This window comes from Megascapheus bottae, chromosome 19 (genome assembly GCF_031878675.1).
Source record: "Megascapheus bottae isolate mThoBot1 chromosome 19, mThoBot2.hap1, whole genome shotgun sequence".
In the NCBI taxonomy this organism is placed as follows: Eukaryota; Metazoa; Chordata; class Mammalia; order Rodentia; family Geomyidae; genus Megascapheus; species Megascapheus bottae.
Genome location: NC_143527.1, coordinates 18,490,347 through 18,518,040, shown reverse-complemented (window position 1 = coordinate 18,518,040; position 27,694 = coordinate 18,490,347). Strand labels below are relative to the sequence as shown.

The window sequence follows — 27,694 nt, the reverse complement described above, 5'->3', positions numbered from 1 at the left end:
AACAAAGGCCAGAAAATGCATTGCGGAGGTTGACTGTGAGGCCAGGCGGGAACGCTTGGCGCGGGAGGGAGTTGACACCGAAGACTTGAGTTAATGACAATGCCAACCTGAACTGTGAATTCTCCTGCCTGCCGCCTGAATGTGTCACCGCTTTAATGTGTTCTAATGTGAGTTTGGGCAATTAACGCCTAGAGGTAGTGATGCTTCAAGACAGGATACCCTTTGGTTCTGCTCATGTGTATGGACATTTTCTGGAAGAGGTGGGGAGGTGAAGAAACTCGGACAGGAGACTGTGCCTGTGCAATTTTCCTTGGCTTTTACAACCAAGGCTAATCTATTTTAGAAACTGAGGGAAAGAACTTACTAAGCAAGAGAACAAAGCACTTGCTTCTTCAGTGAGGGACAAATGTGACATGACTGATGGGTTTCAGGATGAGAAATGAAGGCACAGTCATGACAGTAGCTCTGGTGCAACCGGACAAGTTGCTGAACCCAGTGGCCCTGGAAAGGTTGGAAGAATGGGAATTCAGCTCCATTCCCGGTGGAAGCACCTTAGGCAGGCCAAAAATAAGCCAAATCAGCTCTGTTTCCAGTGTGGGGACAACAAGTAGGGCCATCAGGTCAGTCCTGACATACTTCTTCATTCCACTTATCAACCTTACAGAGTTCTTGAATAGATATTTGCAAACCCACATTTCCTAACACAATAGCCCAAAGGCAGAGGTAGCCCAAGTGCCAGGAGCAATTAAAGAGATACATAAAACATGGTCCGTATACAAAGGAGTAGCATTTAGTACTTTAAAAAAAAAAAACAAAGGAAATTCTGATATGTGTGACAATACGGACAAATGTCAAGGGCTAAGTCACAGAAAAGATAGGTGCTATATGATTCCACTTTGATGAGGTCCCCAGAGTAGTTAATTTCATAGAGACAGGATGTAGAAGGTGGGTAGCAGGGGGGAGAGGGGAGGACAAGGGCAGAGTTAGTGTCCCAGTAGGGAAGATGAAAAGGTTCTGGGAATGAGTGGTGGCAATGTTTTGCATGGCAATGTGAATATACTTAATGCCATAGAATCACATGAAAAATGACTATATATGTATGTACAGAGGGGCTACAGTTATGTAAGTCAGGTAGTGAGTACATTTCTTTTTTAACAATGTCTGCCACCTCTTCCTTCACTTTCTCCCTGTTTTTTCCCTCCCAATCCCCCCCCCTAGTTATACAGTCCATTTTTTTGCCAGTTCTAGGCTTGACTGTCCTTGGACTTTCTCAAGGCTAGAGCTCTACCACTTGAGCCTCAGCACTACTTCTGGTCTTTTTCTAAGTATATGGTATAGAGGAATCAAACCCAGGTCTCCGTGCATGCTAGGCAAGCATTCTACCACTGGGCCAAACTCCTGGCCCCTATATAGTTCATTTTTAACACAGTGTCTAGTGAGTACTACTGTTTCATTTGTTCACCCTTTGTCTCACCATTTCTGTGAGCTATTTCTATTGTAATTTTTTTTAACTTTAAAAAGTCACCACTAAACAATAGGGCAACATACATAGAGTTTTGCTACCTGAATTCTGCCCATCTTCATCTTGAAAGTCTTAGAAGTCACAATGGTTGGATAGAGAGACTATCACTGGGACTAAAGAGCATAGAGCTCACTGTGGCCCACAAACATGGTGTCTGTCCAACATTGGGCAGGGTGGAGGGAAGATGGACCCTGTAAGAATGCTCTTGTACCCACATCTTGAAGTCCAGATACTATTGCTCTTCAGTATCAGCTCTTTTTCTGGGGAGAACCTCACCCCATTCCATGCCCTGAGTGACATTTCCCTCTGCTCCCTGTTTAGAAAGCTTGTTCCATGGAGACCTAGCCTGGTTCTATTTTCTTTAGGTTGCTATCAAATCCCACTTCCCTCTAGAATCTTTGTCAGTACTGAAAATTAAACTCAGGACCTCACCCTTCCTAGGCACTCTACCACTTGAGCCATACCTCTGATCTTTTTTTTTCCCCAGTCATCTTCTAGATAGCTCCCAATGCTGTTTTCTCTGACTGCCATAGGCTGCAGTCAAGTATTTGTTTACATTCATATCTAAATTTTGCCTCTCTGAATAAATCCCTGGACAAGGATTACTGCTATCATTTGCCACAGGGCTGAGCACAGGATGGGTTACTCAGGTGCCTCCTCTCCTTTCTCTTTTCCTTAGGGAATATAAGCCACAGCTCCCCTCACTGGGAATAAAGCCTGCTTGCTATAGAGCCCTGGAGCTAAAATATTTTAGGCAGGCCTGTATTTCCCTTCAGTCCTTTAGAGGTGCAACTCAATGTGTAATAAACAATTGAGCGTTTACAGATTTTATTAATTTGGAAAGGTCATTAGAACTAACAGCTTCTCTGAGCGAGTGAATAAATAGCATGGGTGATTTTTTTTCATTGTCTTGATTTTTTTTTTCTTGGAATGTGTCTCAAAAATGACAACAACAACAACCCATAGTGTTACAAGTAAAAACTAAAAGAAAAAAAGAAAAAGAAAAAGAAATTCGATCTTGGTCAGAAGGAGATATCCTTCAGCAGCTCTGGATAAGCCTTTCCCCCATCTTTCCATCTGTTAAGGGGAAGTATGATGCCAAAGGCCCTATCAGCTCTAACAGATAATAACATCACAGTTGGAGGTGAGAAGATGGAGGCAGCTGGCAACATTGCAAGGTACCAGCACTTCCCCACTCATCCTCCCTCCAAGTGCTGGGTGAGTTCCTTATCTACCAGCTATGCCTTTCCACCAGGACATGGTTCTCTTCCAGTCATGGTAGGTCCTTCCACACTGATCTGGGTTTCTGGCTCTCATTAGACCATTAAGTAATTCCAGAAATGGACCAAAGGACATCATCTAGACTGTATCTCCCCAGCCTTTGGTTCCACGACCAGTGGCACTGTCTGTCAAGGCTGTGGTGGGGTGGATGCTCAGGATTCTCTCAGACAGGGGAGACTAAATCAAAGAAGCATTCATTCAGAGAGGAGAGGGCTCTGACTGCTGCTCACAATCCTGGGAGACCCAATGGGCCTTTGACTAGCCAGTGCTGTCAGCCATAGTTCTTTCTGACTTTGCTCTGTTTCCCTGTCCTCATTCTTCTTTCTGCCTTGGGTGCAGACTGACAGGGGAAATGATACATACAATGACTCCATCTGTGGAAAGCTTGTTACTATCAGTATCCACAAATGAATAAGAGCCAATAAATGAATTATAGTCAAGCGCTGATGGCTCATGCCTGCAAACCTACTCAAGAGGCTGAGATCTGAGAATCACAGTTTGAAGCCAGCCTGGGCTGTAAACTTTCTGTGAGACTCTTATCTCCAATTAACTACCCGAAAAACTGGAAGTGGTACTGTGGCTCAAAGTCATAGAGTGTTAGCCTTGAGCAAAAGCGCTCAGGAATAGCACTCAGGCCGAGTTCAAGCCCCATGTCCAACAAAAAATATAAATTAAAGCAACATTCACACTAATATTAACTAACATTTGAGTGATGCTTTATGAAAAAACATTTTCCCCCATACTTGTCAGGCAGGTAGAGTAGCTTCAGCCCCCTGAGAATCAGTTATGGCCCAAAGTCTCTGATACCTGATGGTGATGCAGACATGAGAAGACCTGCATTTTTTCTCTCACCAGAGCTTCCAGACAGTAACAAAGAGGCACAGATACCCAAGCCATTCATCTAGCTAGTGACACAGCAGTATTAAAGCCTGCCCCCTTGCCCCTGCCCAACTCACTGGTCTTTCCCAATGGTTCCTGCATACCCCTAGAGATTGGTGTGAAATTTAGCCTGGATGGCATCCAAAGGAGAGAAGAAGCCACTGGACACTGCACAGCATTACTTGTGAATAGCGGATCTCGTTTGGCTAGGGCTGACTACAGTGTACAGGCTGCTACAGACATAGTCTAAGCTCCTGGCCCTTGGGGCCATTGCTAAGACATCTTCTGAGCACCCTGTGTTGAGAAGCTGATTCAGGACCTGATAAAAATCAATGACATCTCTCCCTCTCTCTTTTAATCTGCATTAACCTTTTTGTCTTCCCCAGAAACTGACAGAACATTTAAAAATCAACATTGGTATTGTACTTCTCAGTCACTGTTGTGTGTGTATATATATATATATTTTTTTTTTGAGAAAAAAAGAAGTTCTGTGTTTGGAGCCTTCCAAATCTCTCCCTTCACAGCTCGGTTAGGCAAGGGCTGTAAGCCACAATAAAGACAGATGCAGAGCTCCATTCCTAGGCTCCCAGTTTGGTTTCTGCTCCACCCAGGTCCTAGGTAGGAGGGTAAATTTATTCTGTGTCCTGGTGAGTTTTCCCATGGCACTTGGGAGAAGATAAGGCAGTGGCAGCCACTTGGTGCCAGCTGAGGCAAGAGCTTCTTGGTGCAGGAGGATGGCTGGCCCAAGCAGATAACTCCCTGGGAACAAGGATGGGGATGCATACGTAATGTGGGTGGGATCTGCAGTTCCATGACAACATGTCTGGGTGATTTAGGGCCAGACTGGCCTTGCTACTGGCCAGCTGTGTGACCCTGAGCAAGTGACTCAGCTTCTTTCTATGTGAGATTTTCACCACCTAAGTGCGTATACTAATGGCAACTACCTCTGACCTCACAGACAGAAGTGAAGATTAAGTGAGGACTTGGAAGGAAACACCAGGTGCGGGGCCTCAGGTGAGGACCTGAGTCTGGCTTTTCCCTGGGTAGTTAACACCAAGAGGTGAGCACATGGTGCTCAGTCTCAAGTTCTCAGTGCTCAGCCCATAATGACAGCTGACCATATCCTATGGGCAGGTCAAACTGATGGGGAGATGCCCAATACCTTGACGGTGAGAAGAGGCCTGGTATGATAAGCCATCCTTATGGGCCAGCCAGCCTAGGGCTTTGGGTGACAGGGAGTCAGGGCTAGTCTTCACAAAATCCTTTGGCAGCTATGCAGGTTGAGTTGCAGTTTGCTTTGTCTCTGATATGAAAATCAGCCACCCTGGGGATGCAGAATGAGGCAGCCACTTTGGAAGGCAGTTTGGCAGTCCCTTCAAAGGTAGAACCAGAGAAGAGTACAATCTGTTTGTCAAACTCTTAGGTGTTTGCTTATGAGCTGAAAATTTGTGTCTGGAAAGAAAAAAACTGTACACAAAGCTTGGTGCCAGAGGCTGATACCTGCAATCCTAGCTACTCAGGAGTCTGAGATCTGACGACTGTAGTTTGAAGCCAGCCCAAGCAGACAAATCTGAGAGGCTCTTATCTCCAAATAACTAGTGAAAAAAGCCAGAAGTGGAGGTTTGTCTCCACTGGTAGAATGTCAGTCTTGAGTAAAAAGGCTAAGCAGAAGTGTGCAGCCCCAGGACTGGCACTAAATAAAGAAATTAATTAAAACATCTGTACACAAATGTTTACAGCACTCCTATTTATAATTACCCCAACATGTCTTTCGGTAGGCTAATGAGTAAACAAATGATAGTACATCCAAACAACACTATAGTATTCAGTAATTGGAATTTAGCTGTCAATCAGTAAAAAGCCTTTGCCTAGTGAAAGAAGCCAGTCTGAAAAGGCTACATAACTCTATAATAAATTCCGAAAAAGAGCAAACTATGAAGACCATGCAAAGATAAGTGGTTGTCAGGAATTGGGGGTAGGGAAATGAGTCGGTGGGGTAATAGAAATTCAAGGTGCACTGAAATTATTCTATATGATTCTGTAATGCTGGATACATTTGTCAAAAAGACACCCCAACATAGAAAGCACCACACAAAGCACCTCTAATGAGAACCTTAGACTCCAATAAAGAAAAATACACAAATTCAACTCATCAACTCTATCAAAGATGCCATGGCAGCCCCCATCTAGTGTTAACAATTCAGGAAGCTGAATCAGGGAGAAAAGAGTGGGTAGTTGGGTCCTCTCTCATCTATGTGCTCACTGTAAGCCTGAAACTACCCCCCTGTGGGTGTGCTTTGGGGAGGCCCAGCAAATATTTATGGAGAGTAAACTAAGAACTAGGGTCTAACACATCTCACCTAGCTTACTAGGGCATGGTGCCAGTTTGGTCTTGTCTGATTCAGAGGAAAAGGGTGTGTGTGTGTGTGTGTGTGTGTGTGTGTGTGTGTGTGTGTGTGTGTGATGTGTATTGAAAACAATCTTCTCAGGCAATCAAATTTTCTTTGAGGTGATGGCCCCTTGGAAGGCGGGATCTCTGTTGACCATGGCTTAGAATCTTAAAATAGCTCCGAGAAAGAAAGAAGGCTGAACCCAGAGCCAAGACCAACAGTGGAGGCTGAGCCTGGGAGAGAATCCTGTCCAAAGAACAAAAGCTTAATCTCTATGGTCAGGAAGCCCCATCCCGGCTCTCTGCTCAATCATGCATTTATTTATTTATTTATTTATTTATTTATTTATTTTTCCTGGCCTCAGGAATGTATGGCTGGTACTGGCAGATCTCAGCAAGGACCCCAGCCACGGGTTGCTGGGGGCAGTGGAGAAAGGGCAAAGTGGCAGAAACCAGCTCTCCCACAGCAAGCAATTCTGTGTTGTAATACTGAAAAACAGTTTAGGTTTGAAAAAAGGAGTTTTCTTTGTTAAGATACAAGGAAGGGGATATAATTGAAATGAAGTGTGAGAGTCATCTTGTCTCCTGGGCACATGGGGAGGGTGTCTGGGAGGCAGGCAGTAAGGCTTCCCTAGGGGATGAGATATTTGGAATGTTGATACTTAAGAGTTCAGACAGCACAGGGGAGGCACTGCTCTGTCCTGAGTGACCACAGCCTCCTTCCCCTTGGTGTCTGTTTCTACTGTTGTTGTTGTTTGCCTTTGTCCCATTTTCTTGTACAAATTCTTCCATCTCAACATGCTTCCTAGAAAGTTCTCCCTCCACCTCGGGCCCTGCACAGTGGGGCTGCTCAATGCCTGCCTTTCTCTCAGATGGAAGAGAATGTTGCCTCCTCTGCTTTAGGAACCATCACAGCAATCACAAATGTGAAACAAGTGACAGACAGGTATGGGGTAACTTTGGGCAGGCTCAGAGGGAGGCTGACTCTACAGGTGACCCTTGAGCTTTGTTACTTGCCTTCCTAGAGGTGAATGTCCCCCCACCCCCATTCCTAACATGGAGCATCCAGAGGCATACATGTCTCTATCCAAAGCAGGCCACGTTGCAGAGGGCGAGGAGACACTATTAATAGCCATTTGGGACAGCAGCCACAGGAGGGCTTGGCCTTGCTGACCACATGTGGCATTATCACCAGTGTCATCCAACTTTGAGGCCTGGAAAAGCTGTCAGCACTTCTCTGGCACTGCCATGGTGTGGTGTGAAGAGATGCCCCCAAGTACCAGCTCCCATTGGGGGATGGAGGGGTCACAAACAATCCCCAGGGAGAATACCACACATTACAGGCTGAGGAGGCCTGAACACCCACTTCCCAAACACTCCATTAACATTTCCATCTCAAGTGTCTCAGTTCCACATGTGTGGGGTCATCTCCTGGCAGACCTGAAGGGCAGAGACGCCATGTGTCACTGGTCTGTAGGACTTTCTGTTCCTTGCTCTCCCACCCGAGTCCTTTAAAGTCTCTACGTCAATCAAGGTAGACTCCTGGGGTGCAGCAGATAGCCATAGAGTCTGCAGGAGTCGGGGAATCTCCAAGTAGAGGTACAGAGGTACGAATGATGGGACCACAGAAGCTGGGCTGTAAGTCAGCAATTCTGGGCAGAGTAGATGGCTCCAGTCTGAAGTCAGATCTATAACTGGGTTTGAGACTCTGGGCAGCTGTAAAATCACCACACCCGAGGGAGGGGAAACAGGAGGCGGGGTGGATTGTAGCATTTGCTTCCAGGTACTAGGAGAGCCAGTAGGAAGTCATCTCCAGCTTTCTTCCTGTTTATTGCCTAGTTTTGATTTGGTCAATGACCCCCCCCCACCCAATGCTGGGAAACTTTGCCAGCTTATGCATGTATGACCTAGAAATGTAATCCTGTTTCTTTTTTTTAAAATATTTTTTATTGTAGCTAATAAAAGGGTTACATGATATTTGCCAGATAGAAGGTGCATTAATTCACATACATTGATACCCTTTCACATGTCTTGGTCCCCATTATCCCCCCACCCCCTCCCCTCATCTTGTTTTCCTCCCTTCCCTATCCAATTTCAAATAACCAAATACAAATATATCCAATATATCAGATAACAAAGTGAGATACTGTAACAATATGATATAACCAAGGGACAGCAAAAGAGATGAGAGATAACATAGCATATTAAGGACAACAATCATTCATTACATGGCTTTTGTTTCAATATCCTGGAGGTCCTTTCAATTAGCTTCATACTATATGGCCTTATGTATCAAGGTTTTGCTCTATTGCAAATCTCTGCTAGGAGAGCCCAAGGTTTCTACAGATTATGACAAATGAGGGAAACCATTGAGCCTGAGTTCCTTTGAGTCTGGCTTACTTCACTTAATATGATTTTTTCAACGTCTTTCCATTTCCTAACAAATGGGTCCATGTCATTTTTTCTGATAGCAGCATAGAATTCCATTGTGTACAAATACCACAACTTGTTGATCCACTCATCAACTGAGGGACATCTAGGTTGGTTCCATATCTTTGCTATGGTGAAGAGTGCTGCAATGAACATTGTTGTGCTAGTGGATTTAGTATGCCCTAGTGTCTGGATGGTTGGGTAAATGCCAAGTAGTGGAATTGCTGGGTCATAGGGGAGCTCTATGTTTAGCCTTTTGAGGAACTGCCATACTGTTTTCCATAGTGGTTAAAGCTGACACACTGAAAACTTTACAAGAAGGAATAGGAGATACACTAGGCCTCCTTGGCACAAGTCGAAACTTTCTTAATAAGGACCAAGAATCACAACAAATCAGAGAAAGGCTGGATAAGTGGGACTGCATTAAACTGCAGAGCTTTTGTATGGCAAAGGACATAGCTAGTAAATTAATTAGGAAGCCTACAGAGTGGGAGAAGATCTTCACCAACCATACAACGGACAAAGGCCTCATATCTAAAATATATCAACAGCTCAAAAAATTGAATCCCTCGAAAACTAATCTCCAAAGTAACAACCATCCCATTAAAAAATGGGCCAAAGACTTAAAGAGAGTCTTCTCTGAAGAAGAAACAAAAATGGCCTATAGACACATGAAGAAATGCTCAACATCTCTGGTCATAAAAGAAATGCAAATCAAAACAACGCTAAGATTCCACCTCACTCCAGTTAGAATGGCCAGGATCAGGAAAACTAATAACAACAGATGCTGGAGGGGATGTGGCCAGGAGGGATCACTACTACACTGTAATCCTATTTCTGCATTCCAGTCTCCAATCTGAAGGTGTAGGAGTAAGATTCTCAGAGCCAAAGCCAACGTATGTGGCAGACGGCCTCTTAGCTGGTGTGATTGGTCAGTTAATTGAAACATCTTAACATCTAAGATATTCTTGACATTCATTTAGAAAACTTTCCACGTAGAGGCCTTTGACTTTCAATCTCCCGGATGGAATTGTTTGCTTTATCTTTTGAGTATAAATCTCATTCATAGAGCTTTGCCTACAATTTTCAATTTCAGTGTTTTCCCCCAGCTCCCACTGACCCCATTAGTGGAATGAGAGATCAAATGTACTTGAGAAATAATCTGAATATGAATTAAAAAAAACAATTCCCTAAACTTTTTGGATGTTTCATTAGCTTATAGTTGTTTTACCTACGTTTAACCTAACATCATTAAAAATAATTCCTAGTTTTTTTCTCCCAATCTTTCCAACATTTCCTCTCAGTTATTCAAGAAATGGTCACTTTTTATACAACAGTATTGACTTGGTTGGTATACTTTTTAATTAAATCACATAATTACAATAGTAAGTCTCACTGGCATAAACAGGGTTGGGAGCTAAGCCAGCTGTCCCCAGGGAAGCAGTGCTCAGCTGGTGGGAGCTGACATAGGGATAGTTTGGACCACAGCCCGCCTATCCCATGTATTCCTCCAGCCATGGATGTCAGCCAGATGCAATGGAGGATGCTTATAAATTTGGCAAGAGAATTACTTGTTGCTCAGAGCATCTGGGGCTCCCCTTACAGTGTCTAAGGATTCTCTCTACCCCGCCTTACTTGGTGGGGTACTGCTCACCAGGTACTGCTTCCTTCTCAGCACTGCCCTATGCTGAGAAGGTCACTCCACTCCAGATGCCCTTTACCCAGCTCTCCCTACCCAAGGCTGTCTCTCATACAGCTGTCTGAAGGATCCAGCTGACTAACTCTCCAGCAGCAGTGATAGACAATCCCAAAGTAGCCCTCTCCTGGGGTCACCAACACTTCTTACAGTACATGCCAGCATCATTCTTATAGGAAATGACATCATTTCTGGCATCTTTGGTTGATATGGGGAGGGCTTGGGTGTCAGAACATCTAGGAGCTCTCTTTATCACACAGTCTTCCTGAGTCTGAAATGTTTGGCCATGTCCAAAAATGCCATAATGGGAGAAATGGCTATGAGTTCACCTCTTTTTCTTTAAGTTCCCAAGTCCTTTTCAGTATGGGGGCTACTTTTCTGCTTAATCTCCCTTATGAGAATCATGTTCTTTATATGAATAGCTTGCCTCTAAAACCAAACTGAGCAAAAGTTAACATTTCATCCAAGAGCCATCCAATCAGTCAATAATCAAGAATGCTCAAGTATGATCAGGCACCTACTGCTCTTAGGAAAAGAGAAAATTCTCTCCAAAGGAACACATTCATAGTGAGTATTTGTTACATTGGCATCCACCATTCATCTCTCCTTCTGAAGATAACCCTAATTTCCACCCGCCCCCAAATCAATGTGCTTCAAAGGAGGGTCATATTTGACTTAAGCCAATCAATTCATCTCAGCTCCCTGATCATAATGACTAGACCAGTTTTACCCTATGAGATGCTTTCTGGGGGCTTTTGGAGGAAAATCCCCACCACTGATAACAAACAAAGCCTTGAGCTATGATCACTACTGTGCTACCAAAAGAAGTTTAGAGGGCAGCATTGAGCTAGTGCCTCCCCCCGCCTCCCATGGAACTGGAGACCTGATTGAATGTCACTGTCTCTGAATTGTTCATCTACTTAAGCCAATAGATTTCTTTCCATTTTGAATTAGTTTAACCTTGAAAAAACCCAAGCAAATACATATATATGCCTTGAAAAAAAAATCAAAGCCCCACAAGGCATCATAGCAGTCCTTCCCACATGGAGCCCCAATTCCTAGAGATCAACTTTCAATTGTTTTAACTATTTCTTCTATGCTTTCCTGAGGGGGGTCGGTCATGGGGCTTGAATAGTGAGCCTGGGCACTGTCTCTGCCCTCTTTAGCTCAAGGCTAGTGCTCTACTACATGAGTCACAGTTCCACTTCTGGTTTTCTGGTTGTTAATTGGAGATAAGAGTCTCAAGAACTTTGGTGCCTGGGCTGGATCTGAACTGCTATCCTCAGATCTCAGCCTTCTGAGTAGCTAGAATTACAGGTGTGAGCCACCAGTGCCCAGCTCCTGTCATATTTCTAAATAACATAATATATTAGAGTCTAGGACTGCTGTGGCAAAACACCACAGGTTGGGTGGCTTAAACAACAGAAATGTCTTTGCCATGGTTTTAGGAGCTAGAAGTCCAAGGTCAAGGTTCTGGCTGAGTAGTTTCTGGAAATACCTCTCTTATTAGCCTATCGGTGGTCTTCTTGCCATACCCTCAGGTGGTAGGAAGAGCAAGCTGTCTGCTGTTTCTTCTTTATAAGGACACTAACCTTTCTGGGTGCAGTGACTCATGCCTGTAATCCTAGCTATTCAAGAGGCTGGGATCTGAGGATCGCAGTTCATAGCCATAGCCAGCCCAGGCACTAAAGTCCATGAAACTCTTATCTCCAATTAACCACCAGAAAACCAGAAATGATGCTGTGGCTCAAGGGGTAGGGTTATAGCCTTGAGTTGAAGAGCTCAGGGACAATGCCCAGGCCCAGAGTTCAAGTCCCATAGGGCGACTGACAAAAAAATTGACACTAATCTGGGCTGGGAGTTTGGCGTAGTGGTTAAAGTGCTTGCCTAGCATGCATGAAGACCCGGGTTCGATTCCTCGGTACCACATACATAGAAAAAAGCCGGAAGTGGTGCTGAGGCTCAAGTGGTAGAGCTCTAGCCTTGAGAAAGTCCAAGGACAGTGCTCAGGCCCTGAGCTCAAGCCCAGCACTGGCAAAAAAAAAAAATTGACACTAATCTTAGCTCAGATTTCCATTTTATGCCCTCACTTAACCTTAATCTTAGTTACTTCTTATTCCAAATACAGCTATGCTTGGGATTGGGGCTTCAGCATAGGAATTATGGTGGGAAACAAAGGAGTTCCCAGCATATGGTATATACTATTTCTAGGCTTTCAACATCTCAGCATTATCTATCAGTATCCCCTAATGGAAAAGAGGTGTTTCTGTACTATTTTCCCTACCACTCCTTCCATGAAACAGTTCTAGCCTCTGTATCTCCTCACCACTTTGAGTTAAGTTAATTATTGGTATTCATAGATGATGAGCCATGTGACATTTCCTTTCCTGTATAACATTTCCATTTCCTCTAGTGTTAAAAATGGATTTATATACACTTAATAGTTATTTATTCACAATCTGACCACCAAGTTATTAAAGTCCTCCTGGAAACAGTTCAGTGCATTAGAAATCCATCTACTCTTTTTGTGGTGTTCCTGAAGTCATCCAAACTTGAGTTCCCCACCTGCTACTCCAGTCTGCACCAATTGCTCCTGAGCCTGTTGCCTGGGAATTTTTACAACATATCTCCAAACACACTGCATGGGTTTCTAGGTTGTTCAAACAAACAATGGAAAGAGACTTCAGATATTCATATTTATTATCTTATAGTTTTAAAGATTAGGAGTCTGAAAGGGGCCTGACTGGTCTAAAATCAAGGTGTTGGCAGATCCTGTGTTCTTTTCAGAGGCTCTAGGAGAGAATCATTTCCCATCACTGGATATCTATCTTTTGTCTTTCACTCATAAAAGCTCTTGTGAATGCACTGAGTATACCTGGATAACACAGGAGATTCTTCCCTTCTTGTAGCTGGCTGGTTAGTAGTCTGCCTGCCATCTGCTATAGAAAGTCTCTTTCACCATAAAACCTAACATACTCATGGGCTCTGAGGATTAGGATGTTGCCATCTTTGGAGCCATTGCTTTGTCTTCTACACACACTATTCTTGTTTGGGGTTTATTGTAGTTTCCAGGTACAAATTTTCCTCCAGTAGCTTTTTCAGAAGCTGGACTGCCTGGGAGACTATTTTGGAGACCATGGTTACCTGAAACAACTGGATTTTCCCTTGCTCTCCATTTTCCTTCAGGGCATGAACAGAAAGGGAAGTGAAAAGCCATATTCCTTGGAAGGTTGAAATACTGTCCCTAGGTCTTCTAGGTGCCAGGATGCTGATGGAATCTAAGATGGTTCTGTGTCTGAACTTCTCAATGCAATGCGGACCTGCCTCTTCACTCTAGCTGTGTTTGATTTGGTAGTAACAGTGCTTCAACTCAGGCCTTGAACTCACTATTCAGATATTCTACTTGAGTGATACTTCCTACCCCCTCAAAAAAAACAAGATTATTTTGGAAGTATTGAGGTTTGAAGTCAGGGCCTTGAGCTTGCTAGACAGGAACTCTACCATTTGAGTCACATCATCGGCCTTCCCTCTCTGAAAGTTCTGTAAATCTTCTGGTGTTTCAAAATTAAGCAATAATATATTTTGGGGTAGGTGTGTCCAATTCATGAAAATGAAGCCTGAAAGCTGGTTCTGAGAACTTCTAATACATTTTCTTTGATCATTTCTTTTCTCAAATGTTTTTATTCTCCAGACATAGGGTTCCTCTTAAACTGATCTTCTAATTTCTTAGTTTTTCTATCCAGTTTCCCCATTGCTATTCTTTCTGGCTTTCTAATGAAGTCCTTCAACTCCATCTCTCAAACCTTCTACTGAATTTTTAATTTCTGCTATTATGTGTATAATTTCCTAGCATTCTTCCTTATTCTTTGGATGTTCCTTTTTTATAACCTCCCATTCTCATTTTATGAGTGTATTATCTCCTTTTATCTCTCTGAAGACATCAATTATAGTTTTATGGAAGTTTTTCTCCCACTCCTGGATTTGGCTCTAATTCTTTCAGCTTTTTTTTTGTTTACTGGTGATCTCCTTCTCTCTCTCTCTCTCTCTCTCTCTCTCTCTCTCTCTCTCTCTCTCTCTCTCGCTCTCTCTCTCTCGCTCTCTCTCACTCTCTCGCTCTCTCTCATTCTCATACACACACACACACACACACACACACACACACACACACACACACACACACCAGAAAGTGGCTGGGACCCTTGTGGGGAAGTTATTATTCAGCATAAGCTTCTTCTTGTTCCCTTAAAAAGTAACAGCCCTGGCCGCATGTATGGGGGGAGCGGCAGTGAGGTCATCACTGGCATTAGACAGAATGCAGATGACCACGTTCCCCTTTCGTTCAGCGCAGACCCAGAACAAATCTGAGGAGTGTACAGCTTGTGCATCACAGTGTTGTGGGTGCCTATTCCTGTCCATATAAGAATGGAGACAAGTATCTCAACACCCCAAGTCTCACTGGAGCCTAGAAAAGGCACTGCTTTTTAAATGTAGCATTTCAATAAAGTCAATCATTCCCTTCCAAGGTGTCCTTTTCCCTCTCCCATGACACATATAATTCTTTGGAGATTCAGTGTCTGAGCACCAAGCATTCTGAAAAGTAAAGTTGCCTTCTTTTGACTTAATTTTTCAAGCATGAGAAACACAATAACAATAAAGAAAATCCCCCCACCCACACAAAGTTATTCAGAAGTATCTGGAAGGAAAGTCTAAGATATAAACCAGGGGAATGCCAGGCCACACAGAGGTATCTCTCCTATCCTTGGAAACTCCATCAAGGCTTTTCTATTTCCCAATCCCATGATGACAGCACTCCAGCTCTGCCTGGCCCTGGCACAGTACTTGTTCCATGCTCTGGCAAGTTCCCCCAGGAAGCTCAGTGACTCATGACATCAGGTTTCCATGCTTCTCTTTCCATCTACTTTCTGGACCCCTCCTCTCCTTTCACTCACATTCCAGATGGCCTGCCTCTGCTCAGATCCCCCCACCTGTCTGTCTCTGCCTCTGTCTATCTCTATTTCTTTGTCTGTCTGTCTCTGTCTCTGTCTCTCTGTCTCTGTCTCTGTCTCTCTCTCTCTCTCTTGTTCTTCAAGAACCAACTCCGTCACCCCACTGCACTCTAGACTTGACCCATTCCTGTGCCATCTTTAATGTTGCTGGGCCCCAACTCTGGCAGAATTTCAGGCAGGAGCAGGAGACAAGGTAATAATGTTTAGCATACTGGCAAAGGCTGGAAGGAGGCAGGTTCCCCAAGAACAATGCTTAACTACTCTATTTTGAGGAAATTGAAAGCTGTAAACAGGGATATAAATGGGGAATATCTTCAAAATGGTCCAAAGTTCCAGAGAATGGACTTTCTCTTCTGACTCCACACACATTGTAAAAAGCCACCAGGAACAGAAATAGCAGCTCCTGGAGAACCTCTGGGGCGCCACTCTCTGCAGTGTCCACCCCTCTTTGCATTCCTGTCTGGGTTGTACCTTCAAGAACCTCCTTGGTTTCTTAACCAAGGAGGCATTAACCCCATCCCTGTCTCCCGGCCTGAGCTGAGTGCCCCTGTGGCTTCATGCTCGGTTTGACCCTAGTCACTGTTCCACAATTCTGTACATTAATCCTGCAGGTAGAAGTTAACGCAACTTCATAGCCCCAGCACCCAGCCCAGAGTCTGATGGACATTAAATGAAGGAAGGCCCATCTCCGGTGGTCTTTGAATGACATATTGCCCTTCTTTTGTAATTTAACAGTTATCTTATCATGTATAAATCCCACATTTCCCCTAATCATTAATGGACACTATTCAAAATGGACACTTCTTGTTTCAATAACCATGAATGTAAAGCGATCTCTTAGACATATTGATTTCATTTCCTATGGAAATGAATGGTGAGACTGCTGGATCACATGGGAGTTCTACTTTTAGTATTTTGAGGACTACTTCTGCTGTGGGAAGATTTTTCAGGACTGATTGAGTTTTTGTTGAGGGCCAGCATTTGCAGAAGGGACTAGGGGGTGTTTTCCTCCATTCAGTGTATAGTTGATTAGGGTAAGACTAGGTTCTCTGAGGCGGGGTGTGTCTTTGACACCCAGTTGCTCTGAAGACTTTGTAGGGACAGCCATAAGCTCTCTTCCATCTCTGAATAGGTCTCTGAATCTGAACCATGTGCCTCAACCCATCACCCACAGTATGAAGCTGTCTGTGAACACCCAGCAAAAGACTAGGGCCTCATCTCATGGCCTTCACTCACTCTCCATAATGTCCATTCCTCCTTTGTATTCTTTCTGTGGAGAGAAGATCCAAGAAAGAAAGAAAGAAAGAAAGAAAGAAAGAAAGAAAGAAAGAAAGAAAGAAAGAAAGAAAGAAAAAAGAAAGAAAGAAAAAAAGAAAGAAAGAAAGAAGTAAGTCATAGTCCTTTATAAGCCTCCCAAGCTTGCAGACTTGCTTCCCTGTGAAACTTTACAGCCCCACTCTGAGCTTTACAATCCCACTCTAGTCATGTCCCCAACTTGCCACCTGACAGCTCAGTCAGCAAGCCAAGGTAAGTCCAAATTATAATGGGGACAAGAGCCGGTAGACAACAGAAAAATAGCACAGCTTAGAGATGAGGTAGGAAGTGCCTTTGAGGAGATCACACTTGTCAAGGACATCCATGATGGAAGCTCAGAGAGACTTCTGTTACCTCCTTCTGTTGTAAGAAGGCGTTCAAGACACTGGTATTTACTGAGGTCCCATATCCTCCCCCACACTATTGAGAGTTGTTTAAGGCAAGGCTAGAAATAATAACTGAATCTAGGAAGATAAGTCTTGTGACATTGTAGATCAGGTTAATAATCAGAAATTCATTGTATTTTTTATAGTTACAAACATGGGGGAATAAAGAAGAGCAAAGCTGGAGGAATTATGCCACCAGATATAGAAATCACTACTATGACACCACAGTAATAGGCAGAGTGGTATAGGTTCAAGGACAAAGTGCTCAATGGAACAGAAGAGAGTCCAGAAATAGCTTCATGTAACTTGTAACAGAAGCTGTACTTCACTTTGGGAGGGTTTACAGTAAATGGTGTTTACAGTAGATTGTGCTTACAGTAAATGGTGCTGAGTCAATTGGGCATCAACATATTTTTTAAAAATTGACCTCTGCCTCACACTAAAGAAATATTAATTGGAGATGGATCATATACTTAAGCCCAAAAGACAATGAAGCTGCTAAAAAAATATATCTTCACAATCTTTAGCAGGCAAAAAGTTATTTTAGCAACAGGACAGAAAAAGCACCATCGGTAACAATGTTGACAGAATGGACTTTATTCCAATTCAGAACTTCTGTTAATCAAAAGGTGCCATGAAGAGAAGCAAAAGGGAAGCTATAGGATGAAAATAGACAGATCACAAATAACTCATATCCAGAATAGACTAAACCCAATAACAATAAGTACAGCAACAACAATGATCAGGTATCAATTTTAAAATGGTGAAATGCTTCACTAGGCTTTTCACAAGAGAGGATATCAAAATAGCCAGCAAACACAATACTGTGTAAATGTAAAGTAATTAAACCACAGGGACATATCACTACACCAACCAGAATCACCAAGAAAAGCATCACGTGCTGGGGAACATGGGCACTATTTTAAATTCCTGAGAAGATCCTTGTGGGTGGGTCCTTGGCAATAGCTATGAAAGCCAAATAGACACACATCACAAAACCCCTGCAACTCCACACTCTGATGTATACCCAACACAAACGATGTTTATGTACACACATACACACATATAATCAGTAAATATCTTTATTGAAACTTTGTTTCAAAACTATCTCAAGCCAGAAGTTACCCAACACAGAACTGGGCAAAAACTGTGGTATAATCATACCATGGTTTGTGCATAGCAAAAGAAGAAAGAATGATTCCTGACACTCTCCACCATGGGTGAAGTACAAAAGAAATGAACGAGGCATAATTCTTTTATTTTTTGCCAGTCCTGGGCTTGAGCTCAGGGCCTGAGCACTGTCCTTGGACTTTCTCAAGGCTAGAGCTCTACCACTTGAGCCTCAGCACCACTTCTAGCTTTTTTCTATGTATGTGGTACCGAGGAATTGAACCCGGGTCTTCCTGCATGCTAGGCAAGCACTCTACCACTAGGCCAAACTCCCGGCCAACAAGGCATAATTCTATATAATGTTCAAAACCAAAACAGTGTTGACTTACGACTGAAGTAGGGTAGTTGTTACTCCTTTTCTTGTCTTTTTGACAGTACTGGAGTTTTGAACACAGGACCACACATTTGCAAGGCAAGCACCCTATCACTTGAACCCAGCCCTTTTAGCCTTAGTTATTTTTCATAAGGTCTGGTACTTTTTACAGAAGCTGCCTTGGTCTGCAGTGTTCCTATTTCTGCTTCCCATGTAGCTGAGAAGACAGGTATGAGCCACCATATTTGTTCTAGGATTGTGGTTACTCTTGAGGAGGTCTTGGCTAGCAGGAGGTAAGACTATGATTGTGATATGATTCAAGTGTTTACCTATTTACACATTCGTTGTTATGCCTTTAAGATTTAGATGTGTTACTAAAAGTGGTCAGGAGGATAGAAGACGACAAAACTACAAGAGATAGGAAGAGACTAAGGCAGTACAAGCAGGTTATAACAAGAGTTGAGAGCTGGCATTAAAGGCCTTCATCATGCCTAGGAGATTCTAGTTAAGAGACTCTCCTGTATCCAGGGTTAACTCCACTCCTTGGACTTAACCCTGGATACAGAACACATTTGACATCACCCGATACATTCTGAAAGGAAAAGGAATCAAAAGAAGCTGTAATTCGTTTGTAGCATTGGCCATTTGGTTAAGCTGCCTCCACCAGACTACGCACTGACACAGTCCCTAAAGGACCATAGCAATTTCTTTCTCTGTCCCTTGTTTACACTGAGTATTAGCTACTATAAAGGAAATTAATACAATGAATAATGAATTTTCTTTTCCTCCTTTTGAAAAATTGAGATATACAAACTCACTTCTCTGTAATTTTTTATTAGTCCCTAGAAGAAAATGGGAGCTGGGTACCTCAGCTGGCATAAAGCCTGGAATCTTACTAGATAAGAGAAGTATGGCCTTAAGTTTCATTTAACTCAGGAAGGCTCCTTACTGTTTCCACCTACCAAGTGTGGGATGTGCTGCCTCTTCTGTGAGGACTTTCTCAGCCCTTTTTCTCATCTCTGTCACTGGTATGACTCTTTGTCCTAATCTAGAATTCCTGTCAACTTCAGTTCATCCATCTTTCCCTGGTGCTTCATTCTCTAAGTGGCAGAAGAATGGCTGCAGCATGCACTTTCTTATTTGCTTGTCCTTTCCCCCATTTAATTTGTGATTTGCTCGTATTTGTTTGCTTTGAGCAATCCAGCAATCTGGCTTTACTCCCCCAGCCCAGTCACTTCTATTAGGGTGTCTCTGGAAGTCTGTTTGGTGTTTCTCTCCATCTGTCCCATATGCAGTGTTGCTGTACTCCATGCTATACTGTTTAAAAATAAAGTCGGAAAAGTAACAACCAAATAGATGACAGCCTGGCAAAAACAGCAGCTGTTGCTCATAAGGCAAAATAGAAAATATTCTCCTGGATGTATTTATAGAGAGATGGTTATCGCAGTATAAGAGAGAAGAAAGAAGCCTCAGTATAGTGGAGTATGGTAGAGTACCGCTTAACCCTCTGATGCTGATGAGGTAGTAGCACCTGTCCTTTGCGGAATGCACAAGTCTAAAGAGTGTGAGGAAGCAGCTGTCCGGGAGCTTTGAATTTTGCATTCTGACCCAGGTACCAGCAAATCCAAAGTAAGCCAACAGGTCTCACTGTTACAGCAGGTAAGTCATTGAACTTAACACAAATTTTGCCCTTAGTTTTACATTTTAGTTGAGTTACCAAAATACAAAGTTCCCACAGTCTCAAAAAAAACCTCTGTTTAAAAGTCCAAGTTATATGATACCCAAAACACAAGAAATGGAAGAAAACTTAAACTGAGTTTACCAAAATTCAAAATGTTTGTATTTCAATAGGCATTAAGAGAGTAACTTGTGATTTTCAGAATGGGAACAAGTATTTACAAATAATTTATCTGATAAGGAATCGAGCCATATAGAATGTATTAAAAAGTTTCAGAACTTTTTCAGGACCATCATGAATTCAAGAATAGTTGGGGTAAAAAAAAATGAGTTAAGGCCACCCTGAGCTACAGAGTGAGTCTATCTCAAAGCAAAACAAGAACAAAAACAAAATCATAGTGCCTAATAAATACATGGGAAGATACTCAACATCAGTATCCATCAAGGAAATGGATATCAAACCCAGGATGAGACCTTGCTATGCATTCACTAGGATGGCCAGAATCAACTAGCCAGACCATCGCAAATGTGGGCAAGAATACAAACATATTGGAGCCTTCATATACTGCTGGTGCAAAGATGAAATAGCATGACTACCATGGAAAACAGCTTAGCGGTTACTCAAAAAGTTAGAGAATTACCATGTGAGGCAGCAACTACACTTCCAAGAATATACTCAGAAGAAAAGAAAACATATGTACACACATGAACTTCTACATGAGTGCTCATTGCAGCAATACTCAGTATTCCCCAACTGGAAACAAATATCCAACAGCTGGTAAATAAAGAAATAAAATGTGATACAGTCACATAAAGTATTATCCTGTGAGAAAAAGGAATAGAATTCTGCCACAACATGGTAAACCTTGAAAATATGAAAAGTGAAAACAAGTCAATCACAGAAAACCAAATATTATATTGATTTTATTCATAAGAAATGTTTAAAATAGGCAAATCCATAGAAACAAGAGTAAATAATAGGCACAAAGGGGTGGTTTGTATATCATATGATTCCACTTCCATGAAAATGTCCAGAATAGGAAAATCTGTAGAAACAAAAACTAGATTAAGTAGTTGCCTAGGGTAGATGGAGAAGAGAGTAACTGCAAATGAACTTGGGGTATGTTTGTGAGGTGATTTAAATGCTCTGGAATTAGTGGGGACAGTTGGCCAGTCTATGAGTATAATAAAAAAACCATTAAATTACAATTATGCGCTATATATATATGTGAATGGCATTTTATATGAATTATATCTCCATTAAGCTATTTAAGAAAAAAATCATGAAATTCAAGTAGAAAAGGAAAAGATCAAGTATAACAGATTCAGTATTAGAGAAGAAAACATCATTAGTCTGAAACTAACCAACTTTAAGATTTACTATAAAGGTGCAGTAACCTATAGACAGTGAGCTATTGGTGAAAGAATTTTCCAATAGTCCAACGAAACAGAATAACGAGAAAAGACTCCCATGAAAATAATTGATCTGTGAGAGAAAAGCAAAGGCAGTACAATAGAATAAAGATAATATGTGGAACAAGTGGACATCTACATGCAATGAATTCAGTCAAAGACCTTACATCTTTCACAACGATAAAAACCAATCATACATCCAAATGTAAAGTATAAAACTGTAAAGCTCCTAGAGACAACCTCAATGACCCTGGATGTAGTGATGACATCTTAACTACAACACTAAAAGCTTGGTCCATGAAAACAACTGGACTCTACTAAAGTAAAAGCCCATTCTATGAAATACTGTCTAGATTGAGAAGACAAGCCAAAGACTGGAAAAAAATGCAAGAGATATTTTTGATAAGTAACTATTATCCAAAATACACAAAGGACTTTTAAACTCAATAGTAAGAAGTAAACAAGTACAATTAAAAATAGGCAAAAAATCTGAATAGGCACTTCATCATGGAAGATACATAGTTGTTAAATAAACATGCCACTATAGAATTGCAAATTACGATATCACTACAGACCTAGTAAAATGATCAACATTCAGAATACTAATACCCCCAAATGCTGATGAGAATGTAGATCAAAGGGGACCCTTATTCACTGGTCACTGGTGGCTCACACCTATAATCTTAGCTACTCAGGAATTTGAGATCTGAGGATTGCAATTTGAAGCCAGCCCAAGCAGGAAAAGTCTTACCTCCAAATGATCACATACACACAAAAAGCTGCAAGTGGAGCTGTGGCTTGGGTGCTAGAATACTATTCTTGAGCAAAAGTGCTCAGGCACAGGGCCATGGCCCAGAGTTCAAACACCATTATTGGCACGCACACACATGCACACGTGCGCGCACGCGCACGCGCACACACACATACACACACATGCACACACAACACATGGACTCTTCTTATTTGTTGCTGGTGGGCATGCTAAATGGTACAACCACTGTGGAAGATAATTTGACAGTTCCTGGCTAGAGTAAACACATACCTACTATATGATCCAAATCTTTGCTTTCCCAGACCTCTTAGGTCAACACAAAAACATACACATAGATGTTTTTAGCAACTTTTCAAAATTTGAAGCAACTAACACGCCCTTCAGTAAATAAACTATAGGGCACTCAGATGGTAGGATATTATTGAGTGCTAAAAAGAACTGAGCCTATCAAGTCATGAGAAAAAAACAACAGAAGCTTAAATGTATATTTACTAAGTGGAAAAAGAGCCATTCTGAGAAGTTGCATACTATACCATTCCAACTAAATGACACTGTGGAAAATGTAAAACTGAAGAGTCAGTGGAAAGATTTTTGAAGGGGAGAGTGACTAAGTGGTGGAAAAAAGAGTTTTAAGATCATGAATGGTAGATACCTGGCATTACACATTGTTCAAACCCATAGAATGGTCAATATCAAGAGCAAGCCCAAAGGTATATGGACACTTAGTGACACTGAGTGATAATGACATGCTGATGTAGGTTCATGGATTGAAACAAACATAGTACATAATGAGGAATGATGATAGTGAGGTTAAGAAACCCCGGGGGAGTATATGGAAAAGTTTGTTCCTTCTGATCAAGAACAAAAAAATATGCTCTACAAAAAAAGATTCATCCATTTAAAAAATACCCATCCACAAGAAGCCATGTGAGTGATTCTTTGCTGAGTGGTGGGGTAGCATGATGGGCAGCTATTCACAGCAGACAGCACTGCCCCAGACAAGAAGGCCACAGCGGGGTTTTAAAGAAGGGACGGAATTTAGAAAGGAGATTCAATGTAAGTGTGGAGTGGGAGAGCATAGACCAAGTTACATGGTGTCCCAGATGCTCCTGTCTGCACCATTAGGCAGGTCTGCCAGAGTCCTGCATGGAACTACTTGAGACCTGACTCCGACTCACAGGGGACAATGAGTATGTCTTTGCTCTGAGACTTCCCTGGCTTGCAAGGTCACTGAGTCCTTTCCCTGAGGACCCAGTATTTCTCACCTAGAATGCATGCTTCCTTCTCAGGTGAGATAGCTTGGTCTGAAAGTCTGGTGACACTGAAGTAGAGACCTGGTGCTTTCTCATGATGTGTCCAAATGCATTGCCCCTTAACCTTCTCAATTAGCAGCAGGACTTGCTTCCTGACGACACAGCTGTTTGACTTTGCTTTCTCTATCCCCAAGCTGCCAATGACAGGAAATTAACTTGACCCACACAGCTCACTGCAGGAGAATCTTTAGTGATAGCCCTCATCAGTCCTGAGTTGGCATTTTCACAAGTAAACTAGAACATTCTGTGACGGCTTTGAGTGAGATCCATTCCACACACTGGGCTCTTAGATGGCATCTCCTGTGTGTGCCAGAAGATCACATGGCACCCACCGTATGCCCCCAAGAACATCTCTGTGTTATTAGCATCCCATTACTCTTGACATAGATCAAACAAGAAAACCCCAACTTGTCTAACATCAAGTTCAAAAAGAAACTACATTTTAGAGTAGTTCACACTAAGGAGACTAGGCCACGAAACACATGCTTTACCCAAATGAGTTAGTCTCTTTTTATGTGCTCTGGTTCTAATTATTCTGACCTGGTATAGTGAATCTACTGGACTGATGGAAACTGGCAGTTTAGAGAGCAAGTGCAGCAGACACTGCTGGCTCATGGGCAATGTTAGCATGTAAGAGGTCCTTTCTGTGCTGTGTTCATTTGTAGGTGGCTCCATGAGGCAGTCAAAACGTAAGGCTGGTGTGACAAATAGCTTCCAAACACATGGATGTGACAATGTGTGTGACAACAGAAGGAATGGGCTCCTGGAGGCCTGGGAACTGGTACAAGTGTGTAGTTGCCTTGGTTAGGCTACTTGATCCTTTTGAGCAAGTATTTCATTTGGGAGTGAGGGGCCAGAGAGTCTTACCATGTTGTTCTGACTAGCCTTAAACTCATTACGTACCTAGGTTGGCCTCAAACTCACAATTCCACGGTCTCAATTTCTGCAGTGTTAGGATTCCACCTATTTGTTTAAATGTAAAATTATACATAACATGCAAATTTACTGTTGTAACCATTTTAATATAAATAGTAGTATTACATCCACTGTAAATTCAGTGACACTATGTTTATACATATGGTTATACAACTATCACTACCACCCAACTCTAGAACTTTTCTCATCTTCACAAACATAAATTCACCAATAACTACCCATTATCCTCTTCCTCAGCCTCCAGCCACCCCCCTACATTCTATGTCTATGCATTTGTCCTTTCATGGCTGGATTATTCTACTGCATGATGTCCTCAAGCTTTATCCACATTTTAATGCATCCGAATTTTCTTTTGAAGGTCAGATAACATCACAATGCAAGTACCTACCAGATCTGATGATCCACTTATCCATCAATGGACACATAGATTGCCTTTAGTACCTTTAGGTTACTGTGAATTGTGCTGCTCTGAACATGAACATGCAAATAGCTCTGCTTTAACTCCTTTCCATCTACAAGTACAAGTGCAATGGCTGGATGATATGGTTTCCAACCTGTAGGTGGAGGAAGGTGCTTTTTGTGTGCCAGTACTGGGGCTTGAACTCAAAGACAGGGCATTTTCCCTTAGATTTATTGCTGAAGACAGACACTCTACCATTTGCACCAAAGCTCTACTTTGGGATTTTGGGTGGTTAATGGAGATAAATGTCTCATAGACTTTCCTGCCAGGGCTGGTTTTGAACTCATTGTTCAATCCTGACACAAGTAGTCTCTTGGGAGACATTCAGGCTGTCCCTGCAGAGTGAAGGCTCCCTTCCATCAGACCTGGCACACACAATGTGGCCCACCCTTAGGTGGGTTACTCCTAGCAGGAGGGAGCTCAATGCCACAGTAAGGCCATCACTGTCACAGCATGTGGCCAATTTCACTATGAGAAGCTAGTATTGTTTCCAAGTTTCTTTTCATGCTGAAGAGAAATTTAGTTTCTCAGCCCAGACAATAGGTAGGAAGAGCTATTCTGGAATCTGCAGGGCATTGGGTATGCCTGAGGTAGGTCGAGCTGCCTTTCTTGGTCTCCAAGGCTCTGGTCTTATGGTGAGAGCATCATCTCACACACTGAAGCAGTGATAAAGCCTAACAGAACCAGGCTGGACTGAGAGGCAAAGCAGCTGGGAGAGTGGAGGGAGACAGGGAGGTAGCCTGGCAGGTTCCTATTGGGGTAACTTGGGTCAGAACAGAGCGAGGAATGAGTGTGGATAGAGGCAGATTGGTTATCAGATGACTACAACTGAGCCAGACCGAAGCTAAGGCAGTGGCAGGATGAGGAGGCCTTCAAATGTCCACTTATGGCTACTCCCAGTAGATGGCTTGGTGCTAGCCAACATTGCCCCACTTGCTACGGTCATCCACGATGTTATGCAGAGCCCATCTTCTGTGGTACTGATGCCATCTGCTCATGGACCAGAGAATGCAGACTGCATTCTCATGCTTGGAAATGGAGAGGCACCAGTGCCAGCCATCTCTGAAGTCAGAGCACTGTGATGTCTACTTAGTGGGTTTGGCCTGCATCCAACTCAGATCAGGGGGAAAAGGAGAAGAAGGGAATTGCCCCAGTCAGGTGACACTTTGGAGAGGCTGCTCATCAGCACCAGAAGTGATACCAAACAGTGCTCAGACTGTGGCTAGTTCTCACTGCTCCTAGAGATGGGGGCAGCAGGGCTGCCTCGGAGGGACAGAGAGGTGATTTAGAACACAAACCACCAAGCCTCCAAGCCATAGACATCATCAAGTTTTGCCTACATACTGACTTTTAGCTCATGTACATGGAGTCCCAACCTGGGACTTCTACATAGTGTACAGTCTAAATCCAGGTTCTAGGAATACCTGCCTGATAGCCTGGGCAAATCGGCACCAACCAGAAACTGGCAATAAGGGTAGCTCAAACTTACCACATATCAAAATCTTTTCTAAGGATTTCACATATGTTGATTCACTCAGCCCTGGAAATAGGCCAGTGAAGCAAACTATCAGCCACACTGCCTGGCTGAAAAAGTAGAGGTACAGAGAGGTAGAGATGCATGCCACCCTCACATATTAGGCAAAAATGAGACCGAAACAACGTGCTCAGAGCTTCTTCCTTTTGTCTCCTGCTACTGCTGGTGTCTCTGAACACTGCCTCAGCCTTGCCCACACCCACTCCAGCCTCCCACTCTTGCCTGAAGACAGCTGGTGGCACTAGAAGGCTGTACAGTGACATAGAAACAGATGGCTGAGGTCTGTTCCTGCTCCTGCCAGCCTCTGTCCTGGATGATCCTGAAGTTTAACTGGCTCTTGGGTCATGCAAGAGAATGATACAGAGGGATGTACCAGACTGGGGAGAATGTGGGAGGAACACCTGCTCAGAGCAGGACTGGGTTTGCACAAGCACTCACCAGGATTACAAGACACTTCTTGTGTAATCTCTCAGGGGAGACACAGGTGGTACCATTCCCTGCTTAGTAGCAGGGATGAGAAAAGAAAAACTCATGGAAGCAGAGACTTGCCTGTGGCCTTCCAAAGCTGGTTCTGGGCTTCTCCCCTAGGGCACTGTTCCAAACCACCATATACACAGATGTGGGGGACAAGGGGCCACTCCTGTTTGAACATGTGTGCCAAGCTCTTGTCAAGATCGCATTTATGAGCAGTGGCCTCATCCCAAAGGGCCCAAGCTGTACTGAGGTCATGACCATCATCACCATGCTCTATGAATGTCACTCTACCAGTAAATCCCCAAGACAAAATTACAGGTCAGTCCCAGACAGGTATCTGCCTGTGATGACACATCAACACCCATGCATAGGGCTTCCAGACTCCAAGGAAGGAAGGGCTGGTGGAAGATCTTAGCTTGTGGTGGACAGAGGCAGGGACAGTTGGGAAGGCCTAGGCCCAGGTCACACTCGAGATGGAGTAGTGTGCAGTTCCACTTCCCAGAAGTGGAATATGTGTCTGTGGAGGGGAGAGCACTGGGAATCTACAATATTTCTTTTCATTAAACACATTGTAAGAAGCCTTTTTACAACCAACACTGGCTACATGGTTGCACAAGGGGAATTTAGGAGAGGTTCCTGCCTAGATTGGCCTATGCAGAGATGGCCAAGAATGTAGCTCTTTAGGCCCAGTTCTTTTACTACTATGGCTCTGAGCAAGTCACTAAACCT

General features: G+C 43.0%; 1 protein-coding gene across 1 annotated transcript in view; it reads right to left on the bottom strand.

The window, feature by feature from the left end:
* Zbtb7c (zinc finger and BTB domain containing 7C) overlaps window positions 1-27,694 on the bottom strand; it is a 280,314-nt gene that overhangs the window by 118,198 nt on the left and 134,422 nt on the right. The window lies entirely within an intron of this gene.